The sequence below is a fragment of the Lithobates pipiens genome, unplaced genomic scaffold (genome assembly GCF_037356315.1).
Source record: "Lithobates pipiens isolate NorthernLeopardFrog02 unplaced genomic scaffold, aLitPip1_a1.2 Scaffold_13, whole genome shotgun sequence".
Classification (NCBI taxonomy): Eukaryota; Metazoa; Chordata; class Amphibia; order Anura; family Ranidae; genus Lithobates; species Lithobates pipiens.
In genome coordinates this window covers 104675049-104687441 of record NW_027507718.1, presented here as the reverse complement: position 1 = coordinate 104687441, position 12393 = coordinate 104675049, and the positions used below count along the sequence as shown (strand labels likewise).

At 37.6% G+C, this 12393-nt stretch overlaps 1 protein-coding gene across 3 annotated transcripts in view; it reads right to left on the bottom strand.

Moving 5' to 3' along the window:
- PAX5 (paired box 5) overlaps positions 1 to 12393 on the bottom strand; it is a 322505-nt gene that overhangs the window by 153568 nt on the left and 156544 nt on the right. The window lies entirely within an intron of this gene.

The following is a 12393-nucleotide window of genomic DNA, read 5'->3' as shown; positions in this document are numbered from 1 at the left end:
AGATTATCAGTTGGATTTAGGTCTGGACATTGAGTGGGCTATTCTAACACATGAATATGCTTTGATCTAAACTAGTGTTTCTCATCCCTTTTAGACAACTTGTCACATATTTTTCTAATATTAGATCACTTTTAGATACTCTTAATTAATAGGCCACTGTTGTATATTCTGCAGTTGCTGTCGCCTCTCCCATTTGCTGTGGCTTCTCCTGCTTTCGCTGTGTACATTGGCTACACTCAGGTACATCACGTTAACTAGATTAAGGCAATATTTATATAAATAAATGTTTACATTAGTACACCTTTGTTCCCATTTGGGGTTACATTTCAAATCATTCCTCATTACAGGATTTTCTGCCTGGGCCCCAGTATATCTTTTTGGCCACTCCTCTGCTGTGGATGGTGGGAGGAGCTTTTAGCCTTTTCCCTGGGGGTATTATTTACAGCAGTCAGTCCTTTAGAGACAGTTTTTTGCCTATATGCTTTGAAATAGTGAATCTACAGATACAGCGCTAAATGCTATATATTTTTCTCTTGTTTTTAAACCTTACATGATGGAATATTGAAATTCTTCTTGCCACTAAGTACTATGTAAGTGTATGAGTTAAACTCTCTATACAATCGCTTGCTTGATTATAATACTTTATTACCAGAAATGTACTGTTCTTTAACTAAGTTATCGATATATTTTTCTCTTCATACTTACCTGAAGAAGGAGAAAGATTGTACTCTGAAATGCGTTGGATACAAAGAGGACTTCATATGTGTTTACAAATATGGTGACAATATCATAAACTGTCTAGACATTCCATCGTTTCATATCTGTATAAGTACATTTTTAGCGACTATGTTTAACCATTAATAAATAATTTTCTTGCATTATAAATACTTTGTATACTCCTTCAACTATACTTTTATGTGCCTTTAAAGTCCACCTTAGGGGATATTTTCTTTTTGAAAATCCCAATATAAAACATTTATGTTTTTGGTTGTAACATGACAAAATGTGGAAAATTTCAAGGGGTGTGAATACTTTTTCAAGGCACTGTATGCAGTAGAAGACGAAAGAAGAGCATGAAAGTCCAAAAGGGTTTGTCAAATCCAACTTCACTGAATGATTGTCAATGAGGTATTGAGAAGAAAACAAAATACTTTTTCTGGAAAACATCTGCTTCCAATGTGTAGTTCAGCTGTACAATGAAATGGAAAGTTTTATTAGCCTTTAGTACAGTATATGTAAAGGCAAAACTTTAGTTTGATAGAGTAGGGAAACAATAAAAACCCCTGACTTGAGAGGAGAAAAGTAGGGGGAAAACCCCACTGAGACAGTTGTTAATGGAAGTTGTCATTGGACGATTTCTCCTCTATACTTGTTCTGATGACAAATTTGGATTTTCCATACTTTCAGTCCTGGTAACAATGGTGATGGAGAAGAACATTGAAAATGTTTCTACCTAATGGTACACAGACATTTTAGTGCCATACCTAAAGGCCCATCTGGCTTACCCAAAGCCTGGCTGAAAAACTACTAGTGGGGGATCATACTGGCTGCTATCTGGGATGCCCAGTATATTGGATGCACCCCCAGAGTCACTGGAATGAGTGCTCCCCCTCTTTCAGGACCCGTACTGTGCATGCGTGAGACTTAAAAAGAGGAAGAATGGCCATTCTAGTGATAAGCCTACAGATATGACGCTTAAATTAAACTCCAAATTTTACAGCCATATACTGATTGTAAAAATACTGTTGCCCCTTGACTGCATAGTGCATATTATTGTATAGGTGAACTTAGTCTTTGGGAACCCCTTATAAAATAGCATTTTAGATATTGTTAATGCTAGTCAGAGACTCTTTTGATATTTTGGTAGCAGCATATTGTTAGCTGACGGAAAGAGGATATAACAGAAAAAATTAATGTAAGGTCTTTTTAAAGATATGCAAAAGCTATGTTATATTTTTATACAGCTATATTACATTTTTAGAACTCAATTGCAAAGCTGTCATTATATACAGAAAGCTTTCATTTCCCAAATACTGAAATTGACCCATGTTATTATTAGTTATAGTTTCTCTTTGTATTTTGGTGATGATTCCAAGAAATGACTTTCTCTGGTTATAGGTTTAAATCAGCATTTAACACGCTATTAACTCACTACAACATACATATGAACATTAAATCATCCTAAGGACACCTCACATGTTGAAAGACTCTAATACCAATAGTCTCCAACTATATTACTTTGAGCCTCAGATAATTGCTTTACGTCACAGGAATGTGCTAACTAATTAAGACGGATGCTACCTATGTCGCATAGAACCTTAAAAAAAGAAATGAATTATTGCTAAGAGCAAAAAGGGTATTTTGGAACGAGGTGCTATTTGATAGGAGTAATTTGCTTTAACTGCGCCCTGAGATGTTGCAAGATCTTCCTCCATCATAGTAACAATTATACAATGGTTTATGTGTATGTGTCATATTTTTCCATTTTCCCTCAAATAAGAAATATGCAGTGTAAAACGTACACATCCTAAGCTATAAACAGTATGCGTTAATAGGGACCTGTAATGACTTTTTGGTCTATTTTATATAAACATTTTCAAGCTAACATGTTTTATAAAGTGTTGGTTTTTATATTTTAAATAATTGTATAAAACATTTATATTACCAATATTAGAATAGCCAGCATTTCTTTTTTTTTGTTTTCTATTACTCTACTAATTAAGACATTTCTTACTTTGCTATCAGAGAAGAAAGGGGATGAGTCCCCATCTCTGACTCATTTAGGTCTTAGTTTGGGCAACGAGTGCTTACAGTTGCACTATCTGGTGGCAAATAATAAATGTGAAATTTAACATTGCACATAGTTCTCATTTTCTCTGTCTTTACTTTCTACATGGATGTTCCTGATTATTGACTAAAAAAGTCTAGGAACCAGAGACTACCAGGCAGGGAACACTTTCACCAGAAGATCTGCAGGTATAATCCTTGTCCTTTTCTTAGATTAGTGTCCTCCATTGCACAACTCCAGGTAACAAGTGCTATAATTCAGTGAATTGACAATATCATCCTTGAAACACTGTTACTTTTATGAAAACCAGAAAGTCATGTTAGTATGTGGTAAGCTGATTTTGTTACTAGTTCTTGTAGCCAGACTGTGCAGAGCTCTCACATTGGCTCTGGAGGAAACAACCTTTTGCAGTTCTTGGTTATCCAGTCTTTCTTCTTTAGAACTTTACCCTTCTACGCAAAATATTCCCAGGGGACCACAGTGGGGGGAAATAACAGGTGTGAAAAATGTTGTTCTGAATGAACAAAAGTGCACATTGTAAAGGCTGAGTATTTTAAAATAGTAGGACATACAAGTAAAATTATTACAATTATTATGAACAAACTGGTCTATTTTACATACATTTTGAAAGAATTATACATGCATGTTGTGGTGTATTGGCAAAAAAAGCTATAAGGACACTGAAAATGAAGAACACTGGATACCAGGACGCTTATATATTTAAAAAGATTACTACCAGCAAAGTCTTAAAGTGAATGTATAGGTAAACATAAAAAAACACAAAAAAAACAAATATGTCTATACTTACCTGCTTTGTGCAATAGAATTGCACAGAGCGACGTCGAACCTCCTCTTTTCGGGTACCCCACCGACACTCTTGGCCCCTCTGTCTAGTGCCCCCATGGGAAGCCGCTTCCCGTGGGGGCACTTGTGCGTTCTCACACCTGAGCTTTGCTGCATCATTGACACAGACGGTGGGACTCGGCCCCGGCTCCCGCTCCCTCCTCGCTGGCTTTGATTGACAGCACTGGGAGCCAATGGCTCCCGGTGCCCCAGCAAAGCCAGCGAGACCCAGAAGTGAGGGGAGAGAGGAGCTGCAGGCGTGCACGGTACTGAATCAAATGAGGGCTTAGGCAAGTAAAAGGAGGAGGTGAGGGGGCATGACGACTCCTAAACATTTTTTACCTTAATGCAAGGAATGCATTAGGGTAAATAATATTTAGGCTTTAAAATCACTTTAACTGGTCCCCACACATTTTGAATGTTGAGAAATCAGTGAATCCCCATTTAGACCAGGCTTGTGTGTTTATTTTTCTTAGGCAATAAGAATCTTTGTTAATGCATTCTGCTATATACAGTGAGCATGAATGACAACCAAACTGACCATAATACTCCCCTCTAAGCCCTATATTCAATTGATTCTCCAACATGTTTGCCTTTAGTAAAACAATCAGCCTAACTTTACTGCCTCCTATACATACTGTATGCAGGGTCGTCTTTAAAGCAGGGCAAAAGGGGCCGCTGCCCTGGGCCCTGCCATTGTTGTGGGGCCCAAAGCAGCTGCCTCATACTTGCCAACTATGCCAGTTTAAATTCCCTTGTCCCTTGAAGTTTTAGTCCTGTGTTGTGTCCCGATATCTCAGTGAAAAGTGCTGGTACTAATGCTGCACAGCTCTGCCCTATTGTTGTGTACAGATGACTCACCTGCAGACCCTGTGTTTACATGTAAATAACCGGCATTCATATGTAAATAGCGGTGGCATTACTAAGTAAATAGCTGCGGCCGGCAAATAAAGGTGGCATTCATATGTGTATCATGCTCCCCTGCAGTGAGGAGATGATGTGCTGTAACCTCTAGCAACCAATCAGTGAGCAGTATTACTGCACATTAATCTCTAGAAACCAATTAACAAGCAGAAATCATTTGCTGCAACCTCTAGCAACTAATCAGTGAACTGTAATATGTACTGTAACCTCTAGCAACCAGGCATTAAGCAGTAATGATATGCTGTAACCAATGACAACCAATCGCAATCACTGCCTGATCTGATACAGTAAACTTATTTTAAGTCTAGCTGCTATTTATTGTAGGTCTCAGAGCAGGTGGAGAGTGAAATTGCATGGGGGGGGGGGCAAGAAAATTCTTGCCCAGGGTCCAATCAATATTAAAGACGGCCCTGACTGTATGATACCCCAAGTCATCAAATACACGCCTTAGTTAGATTTATTGTATTGTTAGTATGTTTATTTGTGGAATGTAATCTGTATTAGGTTTGACCTTATTGTGGGCCTTCTTAATTTGATTTATTGGTGGATCATACATACAGCAAACCAATGGTAAGCACAATCTTGAAATACCAGAACTAGGCATGACTGCTATTAGTAATCCAGGGAAAACCCAAAACTCAATCACAAATCTGAAAAATGAAAAGTTTTTTACCTAATTGTTCTCCAGCTGCTCAGTTTGAGAAAAACAAGCGTCATATGTTTGTAAGCTTTATATCCTGTTTCAGACGTAATTCTGCTCCAGTAGAGCCACTACTAACCATGACACACAATACATTTCAGCATTAAACCTTCCTCACCACTGATTTCAGCAAAAATTATGAAAGCTTATATGTAAACTTCAGCATGCATGTGCTTTTGAGGCTCACATTCAAAAATTAAACTCCAAATTCACACAACCGGGCAGTATATAAACCAACTAGAATGTCATTACCTGACTAAGGGCTCTAGACCTGGTAACTAATTGTTTGTGTGCCTTACTGCACATGCACTAGTGTACTATGTAGCCAATTCATTTTGAATGGGATATAAATACAATGTAGATTTTACCATACCAGATTTTTTTTCTCAATTCAGCACACCAAGTACACTGGTGGTTCACATCTGTGTGTTATGGTGCTCCAAGATGTATAAATGCATATAGAGCGGTATTTACTGACATCACAATGCAACTCACCGAGAGTTGTACATTAATATTGCATGTTATTCCACAACAATAATGTATATTGCCCCTTAAGGTTAACATGAACTGCCCTGCCATATCACTTGGGACACAAATGGGAAAATTTTCCAATAAATAACTATTATTTATCTTGCATGGAAGGATCCTTTATGTAATGTAGTCATGTTGCTATATGCATTGTAGACAATTGCCAATCACTGCATTTAAAAAAAAAAATCTTTTCAGATATTGCTCACCTACCAAAGAAAAGAAACAAAAAACAATGAAACAGTTAAAACGTTCCAGCTTCCAATATCAAACTAATGTGCTTGTTGCAATCGCACAAATATTTTCAAAATAAATTACTTTGTTTCTCTGAGATCAGTACAATTTGTTTCAGATCAAAGAAAGAAGAAAAGAAGGAAGACAAAAAAATATATATATATCATCAAAGAACCAAAAATACTTTTCATTTTTAAGCGATATTGTAGCATTGCAAAGCCGCTGATAGAGTCTCAGTTCATTCTCTATTATCCATTGAAAGCAGCCGGAGTCAGGAGCAGACTGTACTAGATTGTATTCCCCATAAGACGGTCAACGATATATATATATATATGATCTTCAACCTCTATTGATTGACCAATTTCACAAGCAAAGACTGGTGAAATGAAGCTGAAATGAACACCTTGCTTTAACTCATTGAACCTATCAGGCCTGAGTTAATCTCACTGCCCAGTGTCTCTGATAGAATTCAATTGATCAATCATGTTTTGGTGATAGTACCATTTCACTGCTTTATTGCTTCTTCATTTCAAGACTTGACCTAGATATACGAAGATCAGTTCTGCGCCTCAAAGATATACACAGATCATATCTGTGTGCCATCAGTGGCTGTCTATCCATGCATATCTGAACCCCATGTTAAACAGGAAAATTGAAAACACAAGGAATTAATTGCCATTTTGCTCGATGTAGTCTGTATTCTTTTTTTAGTTTTTCTTTTTTGTTTGGTGTATATTTTTTTCAGAAAGTTTTTACAGATTTGCCATATTATTATACTGTACCTATGCATCTATGTCAAATATATGTGTATAGCTCTTTCTATGAATTGTATCTAGTAAATAATGTAGTGCATAAAAATAATCAGCTTCCTTGCAGAAATAAAAGATGCTTTTTGTAATACTGGTGTTTGGGGCAATTTCTTTCATGGGCCACCTTGTTTCAGCATTAAATTGCTTTTTTTTTAGGTAAGCCTGTGATAATAAAACAGCAAGCAAGAAATATATAATTTTATTAATAGTACACATTCCTATTTTATGCAGAGTGTATAATACTATGTGGCCCAAACATTTATGGCCTTAATAGTGGCTCCTATCTATAACAGGCAGATGTACTGGGGCCCTTATGGTTGGAGTTAGCATATACAGTGAGACATGATGCCAAACATACTGAAAAATTGATTTATAGGTTTGCATCAATGTTAAATCTTGTGCTATAAGGGGTTATTCATCTGTATTGATTGGTAAAAGCTGTACTAAGTAACAATTAGTGCCTTTCAGAGTCCAATATTCTGTGAGTTTGTGGTCAATCAGCTTCAAAGAACGCCCAAAGCAACTGTGGCAGTAGATGCTGATGAACCGGAACTGATGCCCATCTTAATGCACATGGGCGTCTTAAAAAAAATGTACTGGTCCAGTTTTGGTTCTGTTGCAAGTGTAGAACATTAATGGGTTACCTTAACCACTTGCCAACTGGCCTATAGTAAAAATACATAATTTGTTTGACGTTAAATACCAGTTGTAGTTGTGAACATGCTAAAACTGGATAGTGCAAAATTGAAACATGGTGGAAGCTCCTTGCAAGTTTGGAACTGCATTTCTGCAAATGGAGTTTTGGAGATTTGGTCAGGATCAATGGTGTTCTCAATGCAGAGAAATATAGTCAGATACTTACACATCATAATATACCATCAGGGAGATGTGTAATTGGCCCCAAATGTATTCTTCATAAGGACAACAATGGCATTAAGAACTATCTTCAACTTAACGTAGAACAAGGAGTCCTGGAAGTGATGGTTTGGCTCATACAGAGCCCTGATCTCAACATCATCGAGTCTGTCTGGGATTACATCAAGAGACAGAAGGATTTGAGGCAGTCAACATCCACAGAAGATCTGAGGTTAGTTATCCAAGAGGCTTGGAACAACCTACATGCTAAGTTCAGTCAAAAACTGTGTGCACAAGCACTGTGTGTGTACCTAGAAAAATGAATGCTGTCTTTGAAGCCAAAGGGTAGCCACACCAAATATTGATTTGATTTCGATTTTTCTTCTATTTGCTTGCTTTGCATTTTGTAAATTGATAAAAATAAATTCAAATACATATTTAGATATATTTCTTCACACGTGCCTAAAACTTTTGCACAGTACTATATGTGAACACACACATAGAAAATAAAATAGATATCTAGGATAACATACACTGATGCAACATGTCCCCCGGATACATTGGAATGTGGATCTCGATTCGCTATGCGGTCACATGATCACAATGTTAACAAAGCTTTTATTAATCAATATGATTTATAACAGCTTTGTGTCCTTTTCTAGTGAACTATGGGCCAAGGTACCTGAGCCAATCACAGCACTCTGTACCATGTGATTAGCTGTAGCCAATCACAGATCACTAGTATTCACAGCTGTCATTAACTTAACCAATTCATGACAGTTGAAAGCATTGCTGGTACAATGATCTTCGTTGTACCAGTCACCAAAGTGTGAAAAAAAAAATTCTTGTTTACCCCCGCAAAGTAGTACAATGTTATTATGGATGTGCTACCATGCCAATACAAAGAGAACAGGGTACTTTTAACCACAAGTACATGGTACAACAGACACATAAGGAATATAAAATGTTGGAGTAACATACGCAATTGTGTTGTGTGCAGTAACACACTACATTGAAATGGGTGATGTGATGGGGCCTTTTAAGTTATAGTTAGCATAAACAGTAAAACATGATGTCAAACATACAGAAAAAATAGCTGCTGTGCTTACATACACTACCACTTGACCTCCAGGCCTTTTCTGGCACTTTTTATAACAATCAGTGTTTTTTACTATAAATTTTTAGAACCTGCAAATATTATGTATTTTTAAAGCAGAGGCCCTAGAGAATACTGTAAATTGATGGGTGTTTTTTTTATGTCACACAGTATTTGTGTAGCAGTTTTTCAAATGTAATTGTTAGGAAAAAATTAACTTTTTGGAATTTTAATGCAGAAAAACACAATATATAACCCAATTTTTGGTAAAATATAAAAGATGATGTTACACCAAGTAAATAGATACCAAACATGTCACCCTTTAAAATTGTGCACGTTCGTGCAACAGTGACAAACCAAGTACATTTTACCATCCATAGGTGATATTTGTAAAAGACTTTACAGGTTACCACTTTAGATTTACACTGGAGGTCTGGTGCTAGAATTGCTGCCCATGATCTGACTTTCACAGCGATACCTCACATGTGAAGGATGATCACTGTTTGCATGCAATGTGCGCGTTGGCCTTTGCGCACAAGCATGCCCCCCGCTGTATATATATATATATAGATATAGCTATAAATAGATACAGTATATTTTTACACTGTTGCTTTAATTTTTTTTTTTTTATATAATTTTTATTGCTGTCACCCCATATCCCTCCTCTGCCCTTAAAGGCATTTGATCCCACCAAGATCAGTGTAATCAAATGCTTTTCATTTTTGGTGTTGTTTGCATCCGGGTAAACCGGAAGTGATATAAGGTCATGGCTTTCAGTTCCCTATATTATAGAAAAGAACAAAGCGGTTCCTGTCTTTGTTCATCTCTATGATCAGCCAGGGAAATTGTTGGTTAATAATCCTGGTGGGACAGGGGAGAGCCCGATAAAGCCGCGGAAGGTGGTGGAAGGGGGAACGTCCCCTCCCTCTACTTGTAACAGCAATCCTCCAGCTAGTTTGCCGCTAGGATTGCTTTCACAAGAGAGCCGACCGTCACTTCTATAAAAACGGTTCTGGCAGCTGCAAGCATCATCCCAGCATAACTACTTGTCTAGAAATGTATGGGCACATCACTGATCAGCAAGTGGTTAAATCGTGAACCATAAGAGGTCATTTAACTGTTCTACTTAGTGACAATCATTGCCTTTCCACATTCAATATACTGGGTATTTTCTGATACTATAGTTGGTCAGTTGACCTACATGAACCCCTGAAGCAAGTGTGGCACCTTTAAAATAAACCAATTGTATCAGGTGCCTCTGAGTTACCCATCATGAACCATTAACTTATTATGACACATGGTTTAATTTTGCACTGTCATTAAATAAAGCCAAAGCAGGCTTTGCTTTGGGTATGTCTATCAGGTCTATCCTCTTTCATTTAGCAACAGAAGGGTTAAAGGCAAATTATTTCCATACTCTTGCACTGTTGTTGTCATATTTTTAGTTCTTTCACGTGGATCCTCTGGTCCATTGCCCAGTTTCTGCCTGCTGGACTCCACTCTGAAACACTTCCCCTGAGTTGCTGAAAAAAAATGCTGGCATCCGTTGTAGCCATAACAAACTCAATTGTTCTCAGCAGTGCTCCAGCAAATAGAGTCATTAATTACGGTCTCTCCCTCTCTAGCCCGCAGTTGGCTGCAGTGGCAATCAATGCAAAACCGCTCATTGCCTTCTCTCAGGGAGTGTAGACAGATGCCATGAAAACTAACGGCAGCCCAACAAGAACCCTGCCAGTAAGGCAGCGGCAAACCGTACCTAGTAACAGCCATCATGCTGCTTCTGTGTGTGTGGCTACATTTATTTGGGCTGCTACAGCCATGGGGGAGGGTATCCTATTAAGTGATTATTTTTATCTTATAACGTCAATTTACTTATACTGATTTGCTTCCTGCAGCCAAATATCAATTAAATTGCAAATGCCTGAAGAACCTTATTTTCTCCGTGCCTTCCAGTTCTGCGGCCCTTTTTTCCCCTCTGTGTTCTAACATAATTTAATTTATTTCTGGTTCTATATCTCAGAAGGAAATCTTTTGAAAGGCCATTTGCCCTCTGCTCTGCCTAGCTGTGACTGCTTGGTTTAAAGCCATGCTATACACCAGCACAAACATACTGTAAGTGGCATCACTCATAGCAGATTGCTTTATGTGGCAGTAATGTTTGTAATCTGATTATTAAATAACGGCACATATTGTTGTCATGCATTCATCTTTAGTTCATTAACTCACTATCTGGTTAATGTTCCCTCCTTCGCCTTATATTTCATCTTCTAAGGATTCGTTTATTAACCAGATACACTTATGGCATCCCCAGAGAACGAGCTCTAATTTTTCCCTATTTTTTTCTCTGTGTTTAAATTGATCATCAGAGCACAATGTAATGTGTTCTAAACGATGTAAGTACTTGTAGGCGATGTAAAGCTGATTTGAGTATATGTTTTATAAACAGATGCAATCAAAATAACATTTCTTAATTATCTGCTGGAGATGGAGTAATTCCAAGCACTGACTTTGAGGCTCAGGTCAGTAGCAGAAATCTTTTTTTTTTTTAAATAGTTTATGTCGATATTATGTATATCGACTTGCATATGCTAAAATATTTCAACTGAAAATTCTGACGTTACAATCAAATGTGAAGCTCATTGTGGCTTTAAATGGAGAGCTATGCAAATGAATACAGAGGAATTAGATGTTCATTTTCACAGTTGAAACTACAATAGCAAACAGTTACAGCGATAAACTGTCTGGCTTTTGTGGATAACACCTCCATTCTTCCTTCATCAGTAGGTTATTGTCAATGTGCTTAGCGCTAAACTGAAAGCGTGTATTAATTAGAAATGTGGATCTGGCCTAGTTTTTACCAGTAACTTGTCAGAGTCTTTCTTGCGTGGCCAGTTCAAGAACCAGTTAGTTAAAAAATAAGTATTAAGTGTATTACATTAAAGTGACTGTAAACCCTAGCAATACACTTCTTTTATTTGCTCCCTGTTAGACAGTAAATCATTTAAAGATTATATCTGTTTGATAAATTGAAAACATACCTGTTGATCCTACCAGAAATCCAGGGAGCTTATAACTTCACGTGCACTCTGAGTTTGCTGCACTGAAATCTCAAACAGTGTTATCAACCTTGGCCAGTTCACCTATTTGAACTACAGGATATGTTCCCCCTATTTTATGGAGATGAGCAGGAGAGGTGTTCTATAATTGTTCCAGTCTTAGGAAGACAATGCTGCTCCTCCATAGATACAGTACAGTAAGTGAGGATCACCTACTAAACATAAGAAAATTAAGTCCTGAAAAAATGTGAATGCATCCACCATATCTAAGGACTGCTAAGCTGTAATATATTACATTTTTGGGGGAGGGGTGGTTAGATATTCTTTAACACTGCTACTATACACACAGTGGATGACTTCTCCCTAAAAGGTCTCATTCACACTTGTGAATGGGACCATTAGCAATTACACATGGAAGATCCAGCAGTTTGTCCCGACGATTGGCTGGGGGCAGCAGCCTCATTGAAAGCAATGGGAAGCTGACAGCACCTGAAGCTAATCACTGCTGCTCACATCTAATCGTTCATGGAGCATTTACTTGAGAACGATCGACCACAGAC